The sequence below is a fragment of the Carcharodon carcharias genome, chromosome 23, assembly GCF_017639515.1.
Source record: "Carcharodon carcharias isolate sCarCar2 chromosome 23, sCarCar2.pri, whole genome shotgun sequence".
NCBI lineage: Eukaryota > Metazoa > Chordata > Chondrichthyes > Lamniformes > Lamnidae > Carcharodon > Carcharodon carcharias.
The window spans coordinates 5,534,412-5,558,522 of record NC_054489.1 but is presented as its reverse complement, the minus strand read 5'-3'; the positions used below and the strand labels follow the sequence as shown (position 1 = coordinate 5,558,522).

Sequence of the window (24,111 nt, the reverse complement as noted above, 5' to 3'; positions counted from 1 at the left end):
GCTGTTAGGGAGGGAGTTCCAGGATTTTGACCCAGTGACAGTGAAGGAACAGTGATATATTTCCAAGTCAGGATGGTGAGTGACTTGGAGGGGAACTTGCAAGTGGTGGCATTTTCCTTATCCTTCAAGGTGGTAGAGGTCATGGATTTGGAAGTTAGAAGCATTTGACAATGGTTCAGCAAAGACCTACTAAATCACTTTCTGGTTTTAGTCCAAACATTAACATGTTCATAATGACAGGGTTCTCATGTAGTGTTGGTGAATAGTCACTTCCAAAATGGGGAAGGGCATAATGTCACTTTGACTAAATGGTGCCAGACAGATATAGACTAAGATACCTCAGCAATAAAGAAGGAACCTCAAAGCCCATACTGCCATCTACTAATTAGAGCCTTTCAGGGTAAGGTCAGGAAGCACCTCTTCATACAAAGCATAGTGGAAATTTGAAACATTCTTCCTTAAAATGCTGTTCAACCTGGGGATCAGTGGAAAATATCAACTGAGATTGAAAAGGTTTTGCTAAAGGCTACAGAAACAAGATGGAGTTGAGCTGAAGGTCACCCACATGATGGAATTGAATGATGAAAGAGGCTTGAGAGGCTGAATGGCCTCCTGTTCTTCTGTAAGGGAGGGCAATCTGCTCTAAGGACTTTGCTGTTTCCATGGAAATAACCACTAGGGAACACCTCAAGATTGACACTCAGTCTGACTCCCTCCCTTAGGCTGATGCTTGTGGAACTATGTTCCATGGATCTTCAGGAGAGTAGGGGAGAGATTAGTGTTAATATGAACATTAGCAATATCAGAAAGCAGTAAAATGTCAAACGATCCCTTTATGGTTCCACTGGCAAGTAGTAATGAGAGGAATGCTCCTCATACTGCTCTGTTTTGATTAACATCTTGTACCAATATTTCCGTTCTCAATTTCTGTTTCTGTGCCATGTCCTCTGACAGTGAGTCGCTCAACACAGGAATTGTCCAGACCCTACATTTTAACTTGGATAGCCGATTGTTGGTTAACAACCCCAAAGGAAGCTTCTGTGTGCTCCTGCCTCTCTCCAACTGAACTGGGCATCACATCTTCAAGCTAAACACACCAAGACATCATCACTGAAGAAGAGAAGAGGCTTTAAGCAGCGTCACCCACTATTCATCCTCCATTGCATGCTAATTAAATAAAGACATTATTCAACCAATTTAGGTCAATGATGCCTTATTGAGTTCTGCAACTGCAAGACAATCCCATAAATCTTTCTCTGTACTATCCTACCAATGGCCGAGATTACACATTCCATTTTCTCCCTCCCCCTGAAAATTCGGGTTGGATTGGACATGTTGGGGAGTGGTGGAGGGGACACTGGAGATACCAATCCTCCAGGATTGTCCAGGACTCTCCAAGAATTAACAATTAATCTCTAGGACACTGCCAGAAAGCAAATCATTGGTTCGTTAAAAAATTCAGTCTTACTGCACAGGAAGAGGCCATTTCGCCCATCTTACCCGTGCTGGCTCTTTGAAAGACTATCCAATTAGTCCCACTCCCTGCTCTTCCCCACTACCCTGCAAATGATTACTTTTCACGTATTCATGCCATTCTCTTTTGAAAGTTAATATTCTTTTGTGTCCACTTCCCTTTCAGACCACACATTGTGTCTGTTCTTCATGTTCTTTGAACACCTTTATTAGTAGATGTTGCAGGAATGTGTATGTAAACACTTCAGGGAAGGATGAACAGGCTGGGTCTATTTTCTCTTAAGGCAGAGAGGAGACCTAATGTAGGTCGTTAAAATGATGAAAGGTTTTGATAGAATGGATACAGAAAGAATGTTTCCTCTTGTGGGGAAGAGAATAACTAGAGGCCATCAATATAGGATAGTTACCCAGAAATCTACTGGGAATTCAGAAGAAACTTCGTTGCTCAGAGAATGATGAGAATGAAAGACGGAGGAGTCTCAAGTGGAGCATGGATGGGTTGGGCTGAATGGCCTGTGTCTTATCTACTCCTAGGTAGTTTTAAAAGCATTGGTGCTGGTGAGGGTGGCAGGTTTTCCAACCCTCCCGGAATGGTTAGGATTCTCCAGGAATTGGCATCAATCTCCTCGTGGTTATTGAAAGCAAACTGGGAGATTTTAGAATGTTATTTTAAGAAAATAAATTAATATGCATAATCATTCGTGCACAGAAGTTCATCGCTGATTGTGGAACGGAGGGAGATCTGATGGCATAAAACGTAAACCGGTTACTGACGCAGGTTACATACTGGTACTACATTCATAAACATCACCGCCTGCTTTTCCCCACTGAATAGATGAAAGCTTGCACATGCCATCTTAGAGTTTACATTAACTTGCCTTACAGAGGGGAACTCCTCCTCGCTGCCTTGCACCCAGTAAATGTTTTGGTGCAAACTGTGAACCCTGTCCCAGCATCCCTGGGCAGGCACAGTGAACGAGCTGCAGCAGGAGTAGCTGCAGAAGTGACTCCGAGTAACAGAATGGCGACAGGAATGTCTCTAGCTGCTTGTTTGCTCAGTCGGAGGTGTGGAGGACTGCTCAGCAGCTGGAGTGTCCCTGGAGTGAGTGCGGTGTTGGGGGTGGGTTTGGGGGCGGGGGGGGGTGGAATTGGCATTTCCACAGGAAGTGTGGGAAACGAGGCCATGGTCCTGAAGATGGAGCATGCACAGACAGTTCACTCCCTGCACGACATGGGAGTAGAGACGAGCACCCCCTTCGCCCTGTCCCAGCAGCACCAACCAACGGGTTGCTGAGGCGTTGGGAGAAAGCCAGATCCCATGGCGCCAGGTTTCAGCGGCACCGCCTCATCCCTTCCTGGGTAGTGGGGGAGTGAGTCCTGCTCCGCTCCCGTGGCCCGGAGTCAGTATTAAACACTGCAAAGCTGCAGCTGATAATCCCAACAAGGAGGACAGGTCCGTGTCTGGAACCCTCCAGATCAGAGGGTGTGACTGAATCATGGGGAAATTAAACTAAATAAGGCAAAATCTGCCCCCTTCAAGGATCTGCTACATTCTTTTCATTTTTTTTTCAAAATTCTTACTCTAAAATAATCCCAAATTCAGAGAGAAATCCTTCCGTGAATCTCAAGCAAACTGCATGGGGCAGTTAAGTTACTTGTCTCTCCCTATCCAATGGCTCAATTCTTTGGAAAGGGAGGTCCCCATCCAGAAGTGGACCCCCTTTCCTAAAGTCAGTCTTTCCGTGTCGTCACTTCTGCTGACCTCTCCTGGAATATGACCAGCCAGAGTTGGCAACGCTCGGGGGAGGGGTTGGCCCATAAATCTCTTTCACCAAACAGAGCGCCTGGAGGTGTGAGGTCATGTTTTGTATTTATTCTTTCATGGGATGTAGCCATTACTGGCAAGGGCAGCATTTGTTGTTCAGCCCTAATTACCCCGAACTGAGTGGCTTGCTCAGCCATTACAGAGGGCAGTTAAGAGTTAACCAACCACATTGTACACTGATTCCTCAGTACAGGCCCTCCAACAGTGCAGCACTCCCTCAGTACTGACCCTCTGACAGTGCAGCACTCCCTCAGTACTGACCCTCCCACAGTGCAGCACTCCCTCAGTACTGACCCTCCAACAGTGCAGCACTCGCTCAGTACTGACCCTCTGACAGTGCAGCACTCCCTCAGTACTGACCCTCCCACAGTGCAGCACTCCCTCAGTACTGACCCTCTGACAGTGCAGCGCTCCCTCAGTACTGACCCTCCCACAGTGCAGCACTCCCTCAGTACTGACCCTCCAACAGTCCAGATCTCTCTCAGTACTGACCCTCTTACAGCGAGGCACTCCCTCAGTACTGACCCTCCCACAGTGCAGCGATTCCTCAGTACTGACCCTCTGACTATGTAGCACTCCTGCAATATTGCATTGGGAGTGTCAGCCTTAATTGTGTGCTTGAGTCTGGGGCTTGAACCCACCACCTTCTGACGCAGGTGGGAATGCCGCCTGCCGAACCCCTATCTTGGTGGGTGGACTCTCTAAATGCCGCAAAACACCAAGAGAGCAAAGAAGCGACCTCTTGCTCTCATTGTTCATCATCCTCCCGGCCTGTGGAGAAATCCTCGTCAGCTGATTGGACACAATGCTTCAGACAGATGTTGCTGCATTCTCTGAAATCTCAAGCAGGAAGTAAAATCTGTAATGAAACATTAATTTAACCGTTACAGCAGGCCGATGAAGCTGTTCCATCTTCAGTACCTCTGGTGGACAGATTTTAATCTCCCACGTGCAGAAGGAGATCTATCACTCTGATATTGTTCCTCATTGCAGCAAATTCCCAAGTAGCCGGGAATGAAACCAAACATAGCAATGAGCTCCTGACAGTAATAAGGAGGGAATGCTTAATGCAATCCTCTAACATTCCTGCCCAGTAACAACAGCAAAAAAAATGCATGTGCGTCTCTGCCCTTTTAGTTGGCAAACGATCCAGAATAAACTGGTCAGTGCTGGGATTGAAATAACAAAGAGCCTCGCCAACAGTGATAGCCCTTCCATCAGTGTTGCCAACCCTCCAGCCCTGGCCTGGAGTCTCAATGAATTGAAGATTAATCTTCAGGACATTGCTGTGAGCAAATACACGGGAGGAAAATCAAAAATAGTCACAATTTCCTTTGAACACTTTCATTTAATAGTTGTAAAAAATTTGGATGTAGAAAAGGCTGTTGGACAATTATGAATCATCCCATCAGGTAGTAAAGAGTCTGTTTTGTAACTGGTTCAGGGATGGTGGACACCACGAGGGTGGGTGTGTTGGGTGACCAATGACGGAAGTGTAGCGACAAGACAAAGACGGGGTCGTGCGATTAAAACTTCCGGGAACACATCCAAACAAGAGTTGGCAACTGTACATCCCATCCAGTGATGCTCCTGGCAATCTATAATGGATTAAAAGTCTTGTGCAAAACCATATTTCTTGGAAGCATCTTCTTGTAATATTTTCCCACTTTCATTGCTAACACCTTTTATTGTAATAAAGCAGCATATCCACCATTTCAAAACCTACGGGATATATTTCTATATTATGAACTGTCTGCCACACATGTCCCACTATGTTGCACTGCAAATGATGCTAAACATGGACTGTTCTTAACCTCAATTCTGAAACCAAGAAGCAAATTCTGATCTGCAATATTCCCTGACTAGAACAGCAACTAAATTCTGACTCAACAGAGCCTTTGTTTACTTAACCATCATTGGGCTCTATGGTCCAAAGAGAGACACAATTCCACCATTACGTTATATGGAGAAAGTGCTTCAGTAACTGGACCTGGATATTGTAGTAGAAATAATTAATGATGAGGTTTACTGTGCTCACTGTTACCCAAGTGTAAACTGGACAGCAAATTCCGGCATCCGCACAGTTAAATGTAGAATTCTGAAAGTTTTCATCCAAGTTTCCCTCTTCCTCCACAAGATTCACCATCAATGAGAGTCTTTGCATTGAAACAAATGCAACTGGTGTACCTTTCTGACATTTCCTCACTCATCTTTTGCGAACCCAATGTTTCACCTCCTTCTCACAAAGTTCATCTCTGTTATCTCCAGTCTCGACTATTCAAGTGTCCATCTGGCTAGTCTGGAGCCTTCCGTGCGTTGTAAGCCTATCTAAAACCCTGCTGCCTGTACGTTAACTAACACCAAGTCTCATTCACCCATCACCCCCTGACCCACACTGACTCGGAGAGCTGCAATGTCTCAAATTTAAATTTTTCATCCTCGTTTTCAAATCCCTCCACTGACCTGCTCCTCCCTATCTCTCTACCTCCTCTAGTGCTACAACCCTCCAAGATTTCTGGGCACCTTCAATTTTGCCCTTTTGCACATCCCCAATTTTAATTTCTCTAGCATTGGCGGCTGTGCCTCCAGCTGCTGGGCCTAAGCTCTGGAATCCTTTCCCTAATCCTCTTGGCCTCTCTAGCTTTCTCTCCTTCTTTAAGACACTCCTTAAAAGCTACCTCTTTGACCAAGCTTTTGATCACCTATCTGAATATCTCTTTAATATGTCTTGGTTTCAACCCTCATTTGATAATATATGCATGAAACACCTTGGGATGTTTTACTATGCATGTAAAAATTGCTATATAAATGCAAGTTGTTGTTGTTGTTGAGTGCAAACTCTGAGATATGCTGTTAACTTCTAAACCAAGTCACAATTCCCATGATCCTGACAGGATGTGGAGTTCCGGGAAGAGCTGACATCAGTGATTAATGTATAACGATGTAAATTCAGTCACAAGCTTTAATGTTGTGCACACCCCATCCCAGCGTTGCTAACATTGTGAAATCATTAACCATCTATTGATTTTGCCTGATTGAACTGATGGATGGTTTTTTGGGAACAATCCTGCCTCTGCCTTTTAACCCTTGAAATCATACACCTCAACTCAATTCTGTAAAACTCATCAACAAAAAATGAAATTCAGTGTATTGCAGAGTGAGCAAGAGCAGTGATATTGGGATGGCAGCAGGAAGTATGATAGAGAACACACACTCACAGAGGCTTCAGCTTGGGAAGGGCCTGCTCCCACTCTGCCATGTGACCCCAACTTTCTACCCCACATAAAGTCTCCATCCCCTTAGATTAGGCTAGATAGGGAGCAAATCTCAATCTACACTGACTCATCAAACACTCCCAGGACAGGTACAGCACGGGGTTAGGTACAGAGTAAAGCTCCCTCTACACTGTCCCCATCAAACACTCCCAGGAAAAGTACAGCACACAGTTAGGTACAGAGTAAAACTCCCTCTACATTATCCCCAACAAACACTCCCAGGACAAGTACAGCACAGGGTTAGATACAAAGTAAAGCTCCCTCTACACCGTCCCCATCAAACACTCCCAGGACAGGTACAGCACGGGGTTAGATACAGAGTAAAGCTGCCTCTATACTGTCCCCATCAAACACTCCCAGGACAGGTACAGCACGGGGTTAGATACAAAGTAAAGCTCCCTCTACACTGTCCCCATCAAACACTCCCAGGACAGGTACAGCACGGGGTTAGGTACAGAGTAAAGCTCCCTCTACACTGTCCCCATCAAACATTCCCAGGGCAGGTACAGCACGGGGTTAGATACAGAGTAATGCTCCCTCTACACTGTCCCCATCAAACACTCCCAGGACAGGGACAGAACAGGGTTAGATACAAAGTAAAGCTCCCTCTACACTGTCCCCATCAAACACTCCCAGGACAGGGACAGCACAGGGTTAGATACAGAGTAATGCTCCCTCTACACTGTCCCCATAAACACTCCCAGGACAGGTACAGCACGGGGTTAGGTACAGAGTAAAACTCCCTCTACACTGTCCCCATCAAACATTCCCAGGACAGGTACAGCACGGGGTTAGATACAGGGTAAAGCTCCCTCTACACTGTCCCCATCAAACACTCCCAGGACAGGTACAGCACAGGGTTAGATACAGAGTAAAACTCTCTCTACACTGTCCCCATCAAGACCTTATTTGCTAAACTAAAGTTTTATGTCTCAGAATTAAAAACCAGATTTGCATTTGAGAAGTATTCTGATGGTTGAATATAAAACAGATGGGATTGAGGCCAGGTCCTTGGGATTCAGTTACCATAGAAACATAGAAGTTATGGTGCAGTAAGTGGCCATTCAGCCCATTGTGTCTGCACTGGCCAAAAAGGGAAAGAAACTAGCCACTCATTTTAATCCCACTTTCCAGGACTTGGGCCAGAGCCTTGCAAGTTCCAGCATTTTAGGTGCAGATCCAGGTGCCTTTTAAATGAGTTGAGCAGTGGTGTATGTGTCTATTGGATGGTGTATATATTGATGCATATTAGATGTTGTGATTCCAAACTGTCAGCTACTGCCAGTTTTATTGAAGAAGAAATTATATCAAAATCATTAATTCTCCAGTGAGCGCAAAATCACCAGCCAGTTATCCGAAACTCAATGACAGCTGGTACCAGCCCCAAACCCAAATAAAACACCCACAAATGGTATATATTATGAATAATATCACGTAGCAGGGAGTGATTCCAAAGCTGTAATCTAATCCCCAGGTTTGCATAATGGTTGCAGCCCACTGGAGCTTTGCTCTCTTGCTTACTATCTGGAGCCTCCATCAGATTGCTGCCTTGTAATCACTCCCAGACAGTCATTCATTATTCTTTATTTCCAGACTGGAGAAATGATCATAAAAAAATAGCAAACAAACAGAAGCTTTAGTTTCCCGCAGTTTGCAGCAGCATTGTAATGGGATTGAATTCTAATGCTGGAGGCAGCCTCTCAGGGCAAAGAAAAGGATAGTTTGCTACTTTATTATGATTTTATAAGCTGAGAAATTGTGTGAATTTGTGGCAGACCCTAATAGCCAAGGTGTTCAAACAACATTCCACTGTTGACAATTCTGCCACCTGAAGGATTGGAGACAAAATTAAGTTAGCATCATCAGAACAGGAGGAGGCCATTGAGCTTGATCCTGACTGATCAGAATCTTAACTCAACCCAGCCACATTGGTTCCTTATTCCTTAATACTTTTACCCAACAAAAATTTATCATTTTGGTTTTGAAATGTTCAGTTGCCCCCCCACCCCCCCCCCCCCCCCCCCCGCAATCCTTAACAGCTCTTTGAGAGAGAGAGACTTCCAGAGCTAGAGGTCATAAATATAAAACAGTCACTAATAAATCCAACAAAGAATTCAGGAAAAACTTCTTTACTGAGGGAGTGATGAGAATGTGGAACTCACTACCACTGGAGTGGTTGATGTGAATAGTGTAGACTCAGTTAAGGGGGAAGCTGGATAAACACATGAGGGACAAAGGAATAGAAGGTTCTACTGAGGGGGTGAGATAAGGAAGAATAGGAGTAGGCTCAAGTGGAGCATTAACGTTAGCATGGACAGATGGACTGAATGACCTTTTTGTGTACTGGAAATTTTATGTTATTCCAAAAATGCAATTTTTAGTATCCTTTAAGTTAAAAAAAATTTATTTCTGGCATTGCCCCTTAACAGCCTTGCTCTAAATTTAAGGTAATCCCCTCTTGTTCTGGAATCCCCTGCTGGAGAAAATAGTTTTTCTCTATTGACCCAATCAAATTGTTTAATCATCTTAAACACCTTAGTCAGATCATCCCTCAATCTCCTATAGTCAAGGGAATAGCAGTCTATGCAAAACCAAAATACTGCATAAAAGAACAGAAAATGCTGGAAATACTCAGGTTCCACAGATGCTGCCTTACCTGCTATGTAACCTGTTCTAATAATTTAACCTTTTAGCCCTGGTATCATTCTGGTGAATCTGCTGCACCCTCTGCAGGTCTACTATCTCTCTCTGGGGCCCAGTAAACTGAATGCTGTCCTCTAAATGGTGTCTAGCCAAAGTTCTATACAAATGAAGTATAACTTCCACACCTTTGTCCTACAGCCCCCTTGAGATAAGGCTAGCATTCAATGTGCTCATAATCTAATTTGTGCAAATGCAAATTTAACACAAAGAGCGTTGGCAAGAGGAAGAAAGGTTAAAAGTTCATCCAAGTTTTGAAAGGAGCCGTCAAGTTTAACTCTGCCCAAAGCTCTTCAGAAGCAGTCAGGGCACCACCTGGTGGAGGCTTCTGTTAACTACAACCACTCAGCACTGGATGCAGAAATCTTGAATATTGCACTATTTTATTACAAATCGTTAATGGTTCAAAACCTATGGTGCAAGACAGCACCAAAAGTCTTTCTCATTTACCAATCACCCCTGTGCCTGCTTTTCTTCTCCGCCGATGCTGCCAGACCTGCTGAGTTTTTCCAGGTAATTCTGTTTTTGTTTTGGATTTCCAGCATCCACAGTTTTTTGTTTTTAAACTACGTTGGCTCCCTGTCTGGCAGCACCTCCAGTTTGAATTTCTCTCCTTCTTTGCAAATCTCATCATGGTCTCACCCGCTGCCTATCTCTGTGAACTCCTCCAGCCCCACAAGCCTCCGAGATCTCTGTGTTTCTCCGGATCTGACCTTGTGCACATCCCCGATTTTCATTGCTCATCATTGGCCATTCCTGGCCCAAACATCTGGTATTTCCTCCCTATACCTCTCTGTCCCTTTAGCATGGTCCTTAAAACTTACCTCTTTAACCAAGCTTTTCCTAATAGCTTCTTATGTAGCTCAGTGTCATATTTTGTGTGATCACGCTCTTCTGAAGCTCCTTCAGACATCTTACTACATTAAAGGTGCTATATAAATGCAAGTTATTGTTATGGGTGCAGTTATGTAGTGGTTATATTACTGGTTACTGTATTATTGGTTATATTACTGGTTATTGTATTATTGGTTATATTACTAGACCAATTATCCAGCAAATATGAGTTTAAATCCCAGCATTTCAGTTTTCAGAATCTGAATTCAATTAAAATAGAAAATCTAGGAATAAAGTTATGGAGAGACTTACCCAGTCTCACTGAGGCTCCTTCAGCAGCACTTTCCAAACCCACAACTTCTACCATCTAGAAGGACAAGGGCAGCAGACACATTGGAACACCACTGCCTGGAAGTTCCCCTCCAAGTCACGCAACATCCTGACTTGGAAATATATCGGCCGTTCCTTCACTGTTGCTGGGTCAAAATCCGGAAACTCCCTTCCTAACTGCACTGTGGATGTACCTATACCATTTGGACTGCAGCGGTTCAAGAAGGCAGCTCACCACCACCTTCTCAAGGGCAATTCGGGATGGGCAAGAAATGCTGGCCCAGCCAGCGACACCCACATCCCGTGAATGAATTTTAAAAATGACTCCAATCCCACACCTGGACTAAACTTCCCACTGAGGTATCTTGGTAAGAAACTCAGCTCCCCTTTAAGGGATGGACAATAAATGCTGGTCTTGCCAGTGACACCCACATTATAAGAATGAATTAAAAAAAAAGAGGTAAATTAGGTGGAGCTTGTGTTTTCTAGAGGAAGAAGATGAAGCTGAGAAAGAGCAGGAGACCAAAGGGAGGCAAGGGTAACGAGTTAGTGTGTAATCTAGACTAACTGGGCCAGTGTATATCAGGGAGTAACTGGTCTCATGTATATAGAAGGGAGTATCAGGCTGCATAAATGGTATATGCAGTCACAGGCATCGTGTGTTTTATAGATGCATTTAAGGGGGATGTAGATAGAGAAGCTTCATGGAGAACAAAAATGGCAGGATATGGTAATAGGGTGAGATGAAGAGGCGTGGAGGGAAGCTCATGTGGAGCAAAAAACCATTTGGACTTTCTTTGTCTTCAAACAGTGGCCATGGAACTTTTATATCCGCCTGAGAGCAGACGGGGCTTCAGTTTAACATTTCATCTGAGAAGCAGCACCTCTGGCAGTGCAGCACTCCATCAGTACTGCACTTGCAGCGTCAGCTTGGATTGGGACTGAAATCTCTGCACTGGGGCTTGAACCCTTTACTTTCCAAATCAGAGGCAACAGCGTCACCCACTGAGCCATCGCTGACACTGTAAGAGCAAATTTCAGGCTCATGTCTGATCTGAGAGTTGCCATTGGGCTGAGAATAATCAATCAGGACCATCCAGAGCAAAGACTTGATGTATATCCCACACAAACATGCATCGGTGTCTGTTACATTGTACAATATTTATGAGGTACTTTGCTCCTTTTCTCTGTTAGTATGAAATGGTCACTGTTACCTTTGAGGAGTGGGGGTGGGAGGGGGCTGGTGATTGGCGAACTATAAAGGTGAGGAGGCTATCACTGCCAAAAAAAAACGACAGGCAACTGATGTAACAGGTGCAAGGGCTGAATGGGTGTCTATAGCCAGAGGTGCAGACAAATAGCCAACATGTTCTGACATAAGTAAGTGCAAGTTACAAAGATGTTATTTTCATAAGCACACAGCTAACTTAAGGACCCTGTTATAAATTAGCATTACACAGAGGTGAGAGGCTCTGCAGGGATATGGAGACAGCAGAGGGTGTGAGACCATGAATCACAATTCCACTGAGCTCCTTTTGTGACTTCAAGATACCCCAACGTGCTCCACAGCCAATGAAATGATTTTAAAGCTTAGTCACTGTTGTGGTATCAGAAATTTACACACAGCAAGATCCCACAAATAACAATGTGATAAGGACCAGATAATCTTAGAAACATAGGAAATAGAAGCAGATATAGGCCATTCGGCCCCTGGAGCCTGCTTCGCCACTCAATATGATCATGGCTGATCCTTTATCTCAACTCAGCTCTCTCCCTTGACACCTTTAGAGTCCAGGAATCTATTTATTTCCTTCTTAAATATATTCAGTGACTTGGCTTCCACAGCCTCTGTGGTGGAAAATTCCACAGGTTCACCACCCTCTCAGTGAAGAAGTTTCTCCTCATCTCAGTTCTCAATGCCCTATCCAGTATCCTGAAACTGTGACCTCCTGTTCTAGACCCCCCCCCCGCCCCACCAAAGGAAACATCCTCCCTGCATCCAGTCTGTCCAACCCTGTCGGAATTTTATGTGTTTCAATGAGATCTTCTCTCGCTCTTCTGAACTCCAGTGAATACAGGCCTAGTCGGCCCAATCTCTCCTCATACCACAATCCTGCCATCCCAGCAATCAGCTTGGTGAACATTCGCTTTTTTTTAGTGATCTTGGCTGAGGGATAAACATTAGCCAAGACACTGGGAAGACTCCCTACTGTACTTCCAGTGGCCTGAGAGAGCAGACACAGCCTCAGTTTAATGTCCTAATTGAAAATGACACTTCTAACTGTGCAGCACTCCTTCAGTATAGCAATTCTCAAATCTCTCAGAGTGGGACTTGAACCCACAACTCCCTGCTTCAGGGGTAAGAGTGCTACCCACTGAGCCACAACTGTCATGGAGGTAACTACTGCACCCCATTAATTCAGTAATTGTTATGCTGTGTAATTGTGAGAATCCAAAAGAAATGTAGAGATATTTATACATTTCTGTGAAGTGACTTTATTAGTCTTTTCAGGACAGTGGTTTTAAGTTATACTGTTAGCTGTTCCTCTCTCTGAATGGTTTTGATTCACACTGGTGTACAGCTGCCAGGTGCTGGTTTGGTGCCTCCTCATGTCACCAGTTCTCCTGTGTGTGCCCATATGGTGAGTGTTGGCACACTATTTGTCCAAAGATGGCATTGCAGTCAAGTATGCAATTGGAGGATCGAACAATTCAGATACTTCAAACTTATGGTAGGGAGTGCAATGACAGGCAGGCTGAGACAGTGACAGACAGACGGAGTCAGAGACGGTGACGAGCAGAAGGAGACGGTGACAAACAGATCGGGACAGTGACAGACAGGCAGACAGGGTGATAGACAGACGGAGATGGTGACAAGCAGACAGAGACGATGGCAGGCAGAGACAGTGACAGGCAGACAGGAACAGTGACAGACAGATCAAGACAATGACAGAGAGATCGAGACAGTGATGGACTGACGGGCACAGTGACAGACAGACGGACACAGTGACAGACAGACAGAGACGGTGACAAACAGACGGAGACAGTGACAAGCAGATGGACACAGTGATAGGCAGACGGATACAGTGACAAGCAGACGGAGACAGTGATAGGCAGACTAAGACAATGACAGACAGATAGAGAGGCTGAAACTGCTGCAGCATCAGATAGGAACAGTGGCTTCTGAGTTGGAGAATGGAGTCTATCTTTGGGATGATTGCCCTGTGTTAGTCTCACATGTTGACTGGAATACTCACTGCAATGATTAGAGAGAGAAACCCCAAAGGGGGCACTCTACCAGTGGCCCAGTCTGATACCCATCAGAAACACAAGCAAGAGAAATGATATTCAGATAGGACCCCCTTCCTGTCAAGATATATGACACCTGTCCAGTCACTCAGTTGAGAATCTGCAACAACCTGAATGTATTCCTGCAGTAAATCCGGAATTCTCTAACTCAAAAAATAGATCCAAGAGTCCAATAGAATGTTGGATCGTTAAATAGGGGCACAGAATGCAAGAGCCAATTACTAAGCATCAATAGGAACAAGAGGAGGCCATTCAGCCCCTCAAGCTTATCTTGCCAGTCAATGAGATCATGGCTGATCTGTGACTTCATCCCTTAGTACAAGATTGGTAATCTTGCACAAGGATCATTCTCCATAAGGCAATGATGAGACCACAAATGGAGTAAGCTCCCTATTATAGAAAGAGCACAGGGGGCTGTAATTAATGGAGGCAACGGGTCTCTCAACCGATGTCTTCAGAGACAGCAAGAGCTCCAAGTCACCTCTTTTTGGGAAGGCCACCATATTAAATGCCAATTAGGCACTTAACTGGACAGCAGTGGGCCCTTCCCTAGGTCAAGGATACCCGGGCCAGAAATCCTGCCCTCAGGGAGCTGCCAACCAATCAGAGACAAGCAGCTGTGCATTACTCGTCGCTGCCACCAGGAGGTGGTGGCTGCTACCGGTAATGCACTCATCTGAAACCTTGGATCGCCGATGGACCCAGGAGACAGGTGAGTGGTGGCAGAGGGAGGGTTGTGGGGCGGTGGTCCCTGGAGAGGGGGTCAGCAGCAAGTGCAGAGGGGTGGCTCTTGTGCCTTTGAACAAGGGACCCCCTCCGCCTCCCCACAGAAGCCAGCAAGCAACCCAGACAGGGTTTATTTTTTGGGTGAGATCCCCTCCATGGCATTGATTGACATTAAGTGGCATTAATTGCCCAGTTACAGGTCTCAGCTTGTGGCAGGGTTAGAAAGCTGACCATGAGCTTCGCTGCCACGGATTTAATCTGGGCAGGGGTGGGCCCAGAGAATGGATTGCACAGATGCACTAGGATGGTGTCAGGAATGGGAAACAGAGAGAGGTCCAAAGTGTCTGGAGAAGGCTAAGAGGAGATTTAATTGTGTCGGTTTTAAATTAGGAGTTTTGATAGTAACAAGGAGCCATCAATTCAAGGCTATCACTAAAAGAGTGAGGAGAGACAGGAGAAGAAACATCTTTACTTGGAGACATGCTGGAATATGGAATGCTTTATTACAGGGAGTGAATCGGAGCCAGTGCCTCTTTTAAGGGATTTCTAAGAGGAATATTTGAAGCAGTGGATACAGGGAGAGAGCAGGGCAGTGAGATTTGTTTGGTCTAGCAAAGAGCTAGAACAGACAGGATGGGCTGAATGGCCCTCCTCCTGTGCTATCTATGTCTATGCCTCCAGAATTTTTCCTATTATCGAGCTTTCTCCACCATTCTGTTAAAATCATTGGACGGTCACAGCACAGAAGGAGGCCATTCAGCCTATCATATCTGTGCCAACTCTCTGCAAAACCAATTCAACTAGCCCCACTCCCCTAGCCTTTCCCCATAACCCTGCAAATTTCTCATCTACAGGTGCTGATCCAATTAAATCACAATTGAATTTATCTCCACCATCACACTCAGGCAGTTCAGTCAGATCCTAACCATTCAATAAGCAAAAAACTGGTTTCCCATCTCACCTTTGGTTCTTTAGCCAATCACCTTAAAACTATGTCTTCTGGTTCTCAGCCACTCCACTAATCAGAGCAGTTGCTTCCTACCTGCTCCACCAATCAAAACAGCTTCTCCATATCTCCTCTGTCTAGGCTCCTTATGAATTTGAACAGCTCTATCAAATCACCTCTCAACCTTCTCTTAAGGAGAACAGGCCCAGCTTTTCCAATCGATCCACATAACTGAAGACCCTCATCACCAGGGACATTCCCATAAAACTTCCAGGAATCTTGCCTGATCTGTGTCTCATCTCCACGTACCTGCCTTTGCTTCAAGTCCTTTAATACCTTTACCCAACTAAAATCTATCCACCTCAGTTTTAACATTTTTTGTTCCTGGGATGGGGGCATCGCTGGCAATTCCAGCATTTGTTACCCATCCCTAAATGCCTGTTTAGAAGGTGGGGGTGAGCTTTGAAAGCTTCAATTGAGCCCCTCAAATTAATAGCTTTCTGGGGGAGAGAGTTCCAGATTCCACTACCTTTTGTGTGAATAAAGTGCTTCCTGACTTCACTCCAGAATGACCTAGCTCTCATTTTATGGTTAAGTAATCTCCACCCACAGGGTACAGGTTCTCTGAATCTACACTATCAACTATTTAAATGCTTTAAAAACGTGAATGAGATCACCCTTCAATCTCCTATACTCAAAGAAACATAGGCCTAGTCTAATAGCATAACCATCTAAGCCCCAGTCCCACTCTGGCGAATTTTCACTGTCATCTCTCCAAGGTTTAGATTATGCATTTAAGTGGGGCTCAAACCCCCAAGCCTCTGGCCCAAGGTGAAGGGGGGTGGGGCTATGCTCGAAGCCAAGCTGCCCAGAAAGCGTTAAAAGTATCCTGCTGCTCCTTAGCTGCAGATTGCTACGGTTAATAAAGCTTCTTTCATTCACTAATGTTCCACTTGAAATAACATCCAATAAATTAACAGTCCGATTTGATTCCATAAATAGTTACACTGTCTGGGGACAAAGGGAACATTGTGCCTGGTGCTAAAGGGAAGGTGAGGTGCTGGGGGAATCGGGCTAACTGGCCTCCAATTCAAACAGGGGCTGGCGACAGAACAGAGGAGTTTGTGTGTAACACCCACTGTGTCCCCTCTGACATCGCAGCAGGTCATGACCTCGAGCCGTCAAGAAGGGGATTATAACCCAGACCCTCCGGACCTGCACCCACTCGCTCACAGAAAACATCGACTTATAGGGAGTAGATTTTCACCTTTGTCAAGTGTGTTGACATTTTGAATACCGACTTTATTTATTTCTTAGTTTACTTGTTTACTGGCACCATCACTAGGACCATCTATATCCATATCTCAAACATCACCCAACTCCACCCCCTGCCTCAGCTCATCCACTGCTGAAACCATCATCTATCAAACACACTCCAACTGGCTTCCCACATTTCATAGGGAACTCTCCCAAAACTCTACAGCTCACCTCCTAACTCACACCAAGTCCCATTCACCCATCACCCTCTGTGCTTGCTGACCTACACCACATCCATTTTAAATCCCTCTGTAGCCTCATCCCACTCTCTCTCTCTCTCTTTCCGTGTATTCTCCTCCAGCCCCACAACCTTCCGAGATATTTGCATTCCGCTGCTTCAGGCTTCTTGTGATTTTAATCACTCCGCCATTGGTAGTCATGCCTTCAGCTGCCGGCACCTAAGGTCTGGAATTCTCTCTGTAAACCTCTCTACCTCTTGCCCTGCTCTAGGATCCACCTTCAAACCCAACTCTTTGAGCAAAATTTTGTGGCGCAGAGACAAATTTTGTCCAGTAACGTGCCTGTGAAGTACGATGTTAAAGGTTCTATATTCTTTAAGGAAAAGCCTTGTGCCTTTTTGCATTACCCAGGAGCTTGGGGAGCCTCTAGTTTCTTGCTGCATTCTCCATGACAACGTCTCGGTCAATTAGAGCTGACTTGCCAACCAATCAGCACCCTTTTCTCCTGCAGGATAAATTGTTGTGATCGTTTGAAATTTGGTACTCTTGCATTTCTCTTGATGAGTGCAAGATGAAAAGCTTCAGCAACATGTCCCTCTTTTCAGCAAGATTCAAGTTCTTTGATACCAAGCGATTGTTCTTTGCTTTTTCCATCTCATTTGCTATCTTATTTCCTGTGAAAAGATCATCATTCAGGCATCTCTTTCCCAAGCTGAAAATTCCTGGGTCACGTGAATCTTTCCTCATAACTAAGACTCTGACACTGGTCCAGCCTTTCTTGTGTCTCATATTTGTGATCTAACTGAAACTACTGTGAAACTAGGGTGCAGTTATGCAGCCACTTCTGTGATTCCCCAAGGCAGCTTTGACCACAAATCGCACCAAAGTGCCAGCGAAACCCCAGGGAAACATGGAGCACGCAGAAGCTGAAGTTATACTGCACAGAGTGTGAAGTCAAAATGATGTTGTGATAGTCTCATTCCAGGTAATTGCACCAGGTGCAGTATAACTCCAGCTTTGAACTTTAAACCTTCCCTCCTGGACCACAGTCCTACTGTAATTAAGGAGTCATCAGAAACCCATGTTTAAGACCACAGTGAAGTGTGGAACTAGCAGCATAGCTACTGTTTGCAAATGGTTGCTGCAGAACAAAATATTAAGAGAAAGGACTTAAATGTAAACTACCCTGGATCCTCATATGTCAGAAGTTTAATAGTGCACAAGAGTGAGGAGCAACTCTGCCAATCAGAAAACACCTCTTAAAGGAGTCAAAGTACCTGTTCCTTTGCTGATTGGATAAGAGACTAAATCCATTCAAAGTGAGAATAGAAGGTTAAGGCATGATTTGATCAAAGTTTTTTTTCAAGATATTTAGGGGAACAGATAGAAAGAAGATAGTTCCAGTAGTTATGAGGAGTCTATGACTGACGGAGCGAAATTAGGAAACACTTCTATACACGAAGGGTGATAGGAGTTTGGAACTCTCTTCCATGTTGATCAATTGTTCATTTTAAATCAGAGATAGATTTTTGTTAACCAAAGGTATTAAAGGATATGGGGCAAATGCAGGTCTTTGGAGTTAGGTCACAGATCAGCCATCATCTTATTGAATGGTGGAAGTGGCTAAAGGAGCTAAATCACCTCCTGTTCCGATGTGCTTCTTCTCACTGATCCATAGGGGGCAACAGCACTCCATTTATTTCCTGGTTTCATTGTGAACCATGTTTGTGACTGAGAATTACATTGTTTGGAACTATGGATAAAAGAAATTGAGGTTGCGGGGGGGGGCAACAATTGAGTTTTGTGGCAGTTCTAAGTCCTTTTACCCCAGTTCCTCAGGAGGGATAACTGAAGCTGTGTTTCTGATTTAGGAGGTTGTGTGTTCAAGTCCCACTCCAGAGGCTTGAGCACAGAATCCAGGCTGACACTCCCAGTGCAGTACTGAGGAGGGCTGCACTGTCGGAGGTGGCATCTTTCAGATGAGACCTGAAACCGAGGCCTCACCTGCCCTCCCATCTGGGTGTAAAATAAGCCAAGGCACTATCTCGAAGAAGAGCAGGGCAGTTCTTCCTGGGATGCTTCAACCAACATCACCACGAAATAGATCATTTAGTACTTATCACGTTGCTATTGGTGGGAACTTGCTGTGGACAAATTGGCTGCTGTTTTTCCTACATTATGCCAGTGTACCAGTGCCTACATTGCAAAAGCACTTCATTGGCTGTAAAATGCTTTGGGGCAGCCTGAAGGCATGAAAGGCACTAGATAAATGCAAATCATTATCAGCCTTGGATACAGTTCCCCACGTCCCTCTGCTGTCTTTGTCTGGCCTAGCCATGCTTCAGGCCAACCAGCTATTGGATCATAGAAGGCATCACAATCCTGTGAAGGGTTTAGTGACATTTGTGTAAAATGTTAAAGAAACTTTAGGAAAGCAGGTTGCTGTTGGCAGTGGGGTTATTTTATTCTAGCAAAGAGCTGGCACAGATATGATGGGCTGAAGGCCTCCCAGGGAGCCCTAGTGGGGTTCTGTAAAATCAACAACCAGGAAACATAGGATGCTGTTGTAAATGGGGCATTTGCACTCTGTCACTCTCCACTGTTAAAAGTTCAGCTGATAGGAAGCAGGTATTTGACATTATTTGTAAACTAATGGCCAGGAAGTAAAGGAGAGAATGTTTCCATTTCTCAAATTAATAATTGCAATCTATTTATTACTCTGCATGGGAGTTTTACAAGCTCCTTGGTTATTAGGGGAGTCAGAGGTCACCCATTACGATATTTTTCAATCAGCTCCATTACATTTATCTCTCGTCATTGGCCTGTTACACTGGGATGTGTGTGAGGGTGGGAGGACTGTGAGTGAGGGGCTAAGGTGTGGGTGTGTGAGAGTGTGGGGTGTGAGTGTGTGTGTGTGTGTATGTGGGTGTGGGTGGGGGAATGTGAGTGGGGGGATGTGAGCGAGTGTGGGGGCCTGTGGGGTTGTGAGTTTGTGTGTGAGTCTGTGGGTGTGTAAATGTGGATGTGGGTGTGTGGGTTGGGGGGGGTGATGTGAGCATGAATGTGTGTGTGGGGTGTGGGGATGTGATGTGTGGGTGTAGGCAAATGTGTGGGTGTGGGGTTGTGGGTATGTGTTCGGATGTATGTGTTTCTGGCTGTGTGGGTGGGTGTGTTTCCGGGTGTGTTGGTGAGTGTAGGGGTGCGTGGGTGCATTTCTGGGTGTGTGGGTGGGTGTGTGGGTGAGTGTGGAGTTGTGCGGGTGTGTTCCTGGGTGTGTGGGTGAGTTTCTGAGTATGTGGGTGAGTGTGGGGGTGCGTGGGTGTGTTTCTGGGTGTGTGGGTGGGTGTGTGTGGTATATTGCTGTGTATTAACTGCCTGATACATTTCCCATATGAAACCAGTGAGTACATTCAAAAGGCTCACCCCGCTGATTGTTAAGCACTGTGGAAAATCCTGAGGTTGTGAAAGGTGCTATAGAAATGTAAATTATTTCTGCCAGTATTTGTAAAACATTAGGAAGTGTTGTTGTTGATTGTGACAAGGGGGTTGCACAGGGAGCTGCATTCTGACACTCTGGGGCACCTCCTGGACATTCCCATCTTTGAGTCTGAGCTGAGACTTGTTAGGAACATCGAAACAAGAGGAGGCCATTCAGCCCCTCAAGCTTGTTCCACCATAGATCATTGTAATCTGTATCTGGACACCTGCCTTGGATCTGTTATCCTTAATACTCCTACCCAACAAAAATCCACCAATAAACCAAAATGCCATGAATGCTGGAGATCTGAAAGAAAACACACAATGCTCAAAATACTCAGCAAGTCAGGCAGCATCTGCACTGGGCATTTCTGAAGAAGAGTCACATTGGACTAGAAACGTTAACTTTGTTTCTCTCTCCTCAGATGCTGCCAGACCAGCTCAAAAATCTATCATTCTCTGTTTTGAAATTTTCAATGGATCCCAGCCTCGACAGCTTTTTGGGGGCAGAGTTCCACATTTCCACTCCCCTTTGTCTGAAGATTCCTGAACAGCTTGGTTCCAATTTTAAGGTTCTGCCCCCTTGTTCTGGACTCCCATCCCACACCCCCTCCAACCAACCAACCACCAACCCCGCACCCCCCCCCCCCACCCCCAGGAAATAGTTTCTCTCTATCGACCCTATCAGACCCCTATTTCATCTTAAACACCTCAATTAAATAACCTCTTAATCTCCTATACTCAAGCCAATACAAGCCTATTCTAAGGTGCCTTTAACCTTCACCTTTTTAGCCTCAGTATCACTGCACTGTAAGGCCAAGATATCCTTCCTGTTGTCCGGTTCCATGAACACAGTTACTCCAGATGGAGTCTAACCAAAGCTTTATGTAATGATAACAAAACAAGATGTGAGCATCTCTGGCCAGCATTTATTGCCCATTCCTAGTCGCCTTTGAGAAGGTGGGGATGAGCTGCCTCCTTGAGCTGCTGCAGTCCATGTGGTGTAGGTACATGTGGTGAAGGAGTTCCAAGATTTTGATCCAGCGATTGTGAAGGAACAGCGATATATTTTGAAGTCAGGATAGTGAGTGACTTGGAGGGGAACTTCCAGATGGTGGTGTTCCCATCTATCCACTGCCCTTGTCCTTCTGGGTGATCGAGGTTGTGGGTTTGGAAGATGCTGTCTAAGGAGCCTTGGTGAGTTCCTGCAGTGTATCTTGTAGATGCTGCTACCGTGCGTCGATGGTGGAGGGAGTGAATGTTTAAGGTGGTGGAATGAGTGCCGTTCAAATATGGTGCTTTGTCTTGGATGGTGTCATGATTCTTGTACATTGTTGGAGTTTAACTACCGCCCACTATCTATTCCAGCCCTCCTTAGATTAAGGCAAATATTGTCCTTTTAATAATTTTATATCTTCCCACTGGCTTTTAGCGATTTCTGCTCTTGCACCCCTAAGTGTCTCCCGTCCTCTACTGTTCTGAGTTTCTCACCATTAACACGAAGCTTTCATTCTTAGGTCCAAAGTGGATGATCTCACACATCCACATATTTAACTCCATTGCTAGTTTTACCCACTCTCTTACTCTATCAATACACTACTTGCTGTGCATGGTGGTGGTAGAATTGGTTGAAATAGGGCCGCAGCGTGAACCCTTCTACCTTGGCTCCAGTCTATGCAACATCTCCTGCAATGTCTATCGCTAGAGGAACCCTGCACTGTTGCAGATTTTGCTGAATTCAACAACAAGGTGCAAAAATGTGTCCAGTTCTGGCTGGGCTATGTATAGACTGTCCGTGGACACGATAAGAAGACTCTATCAATGTCACTTTGCTGTTTTCTGTTCCCAGTTACAATGTTTATGACACTTAACTGAGTGTCATTAGTAAATTTGGGTATATGTCTCCCTATTCCTCCATCTAACCCCCTGCTGTGCCTGTTGTGGTAGTATTTGATGGGGACTGCGTAGGTGGAGATTTATTCTGTATCTAACCCCGTGCTGTAACTTTCCTAGGAGTGTTCGATGGGGATAATGCAGAGGAAGCTTTTCTCTGTATCTAACCCCGTGCTGTAACTTTCCTAGGAGTGTTTGATGGGGATAATGCAGAGGAAGCTTTTCTCTGTATCTAACCCCGTGCTGTAACTTTCCTAGGAGTGTTTGATGGGGACAGTGTAGAGGGAGCTTTACTCTTTATCTATATATTTTTCACTTGTTCAATGAATGCTGAAGTAATTTGTTAAAATAATGTTAATTTCAAAGTTTCTAAGCATTCAGAGCTTTTCTACGGATAGTCTAATGTGCTGTAAATGTTCACATTGATTGGTAGAACTGATTAAAAGAGTCTCCTAGGATGGATTTGAATTTCAGATTGAGAATATCCCCAGGGCATGAGAACAAAACAGGTTTCAGGCCTAAATCACTTTAATCAGGTGTTAGTTGTTACACTGCCTGACCCTGTGCAATCCAGGAATTCTCCGAACAGCAGGAAATTTGCCCAGATCAATCACTAAAACATAGACGGGCGCCAGAACTGAGCACTTGTAGGTGTCTCTGCGTCTGTGTGCATGCGTGTATGTTTATTTGTTTGTGTGTCTTTGCCCATGTGTCTATGTATGTCTGTGTGTGTGTGTGTGTGTGTGTATGTGTGTCTGTGTGTCTTCATGTGTGTGTGTGTCCGTGTGTATGTGTCCACGTGTGTCTTTGCCTGTGTGTCTTTGTGTGTCTATGTATGTCTGTTTTTGTGTATATGTGTGTATCTTTGTGTGTGTGTGTGTGTGTGTGTGTGTGTGCGCGTCAATCTCTGTGTATTTATGCCTCAGTGTCCATGAACTTTGAGGTCAGCAGACGGGAGTGGTGGGTAGGTCTGGGAGCAGCCAGGAAAAGTCCCACCACCCACAATCGGCTCCCGACCATGATTTCACACCGGCTGCCCGATTAACGGCCGACCAGCGTGAAAGGCAGCGCACTGAAAGGCTCAGCGCTGCCGGGGTGGGGGCGAGAGGAGGGCGAGCGCTGAAATCAGCGCCGGCACAGGGGAGCGCTCACAGAAAGCTCTTCGAAGGCAGAGAGCTGCCTCAGGGAGCTGAAAAATTCAAATCCAATAAAAACAGGTTTTAAAATCCATTAAAAAATGCCCACGCATCAGAAACAACATTAAATAAAAAAAATGCTTGCACAGGAATTTCATGACGGAAACCTCATGCCCTTGGATGAGGTTTTCAGAAAAATGCAAAGGCTGCCTGGCCGATTCACCTGCCCGCCAACCATAACACTGGACAGGCAGCGAAAAATCCCAGTTAATTGCACCATTAATGGGCATAATAGCCCTCTTAATTATCAGCGGGCGCGCTTCCCACCGACTGAAATATCACGCTAGTGCACGATGACATCAGGACGCTCACCCAATATCATCGCACGCTATCTTACACCAAGCAAAAAACTCTGTCCCATTGCCTACGAATCTGTGTGGCTGTCACCTTTTCTTCATTAGAGATAGAGTCTGCATTTCATTGTCTGTAAGTTCTTGGGGATGTCCTGAGGCTGCGAAAGGTGACATATAAATGCATTATATCAATCTCAGGTTGTTGATACTAACAGATCTCAATGTTCTGACTCCCGATTTATTCTGCAATGAAGCATCAGGGTCAGGATCATACCTTCCCAAACTGCCCAGGAGAAGGCAAACCTGAGGAGATTGGCTCTCAGGGGACCAGTTTCTGG

At 45.2% G+C, this 24,111-nt stretch overlaps 1 protein-coding gene across 3 annotated transcripts in view; it reads left to right on the top strand.

Moving 5' to 3' along the window:
* Nucleotides 1-1,196, top strand: part of LOC121269082 (src kinase-associated phosphoprotein 1-like) — a 369,549-nt gene extending 368,353 nt beyond the window's left edge. For all 3 annotated transcript variants that reach the window (XM_041173528.1, XM_041173527.1, XM_041173530.1), the window contains one exon: nucleotides 955-1,196. The gene's annotated coding sequence lies outside the window, so the exon portion shown is untranslated. The remainder of the gene's footprint in view (nucleotides 1-954) is intronic.
* Nucleotides 1,197-24,111: the final 22,915 nt, after the last annotated feature.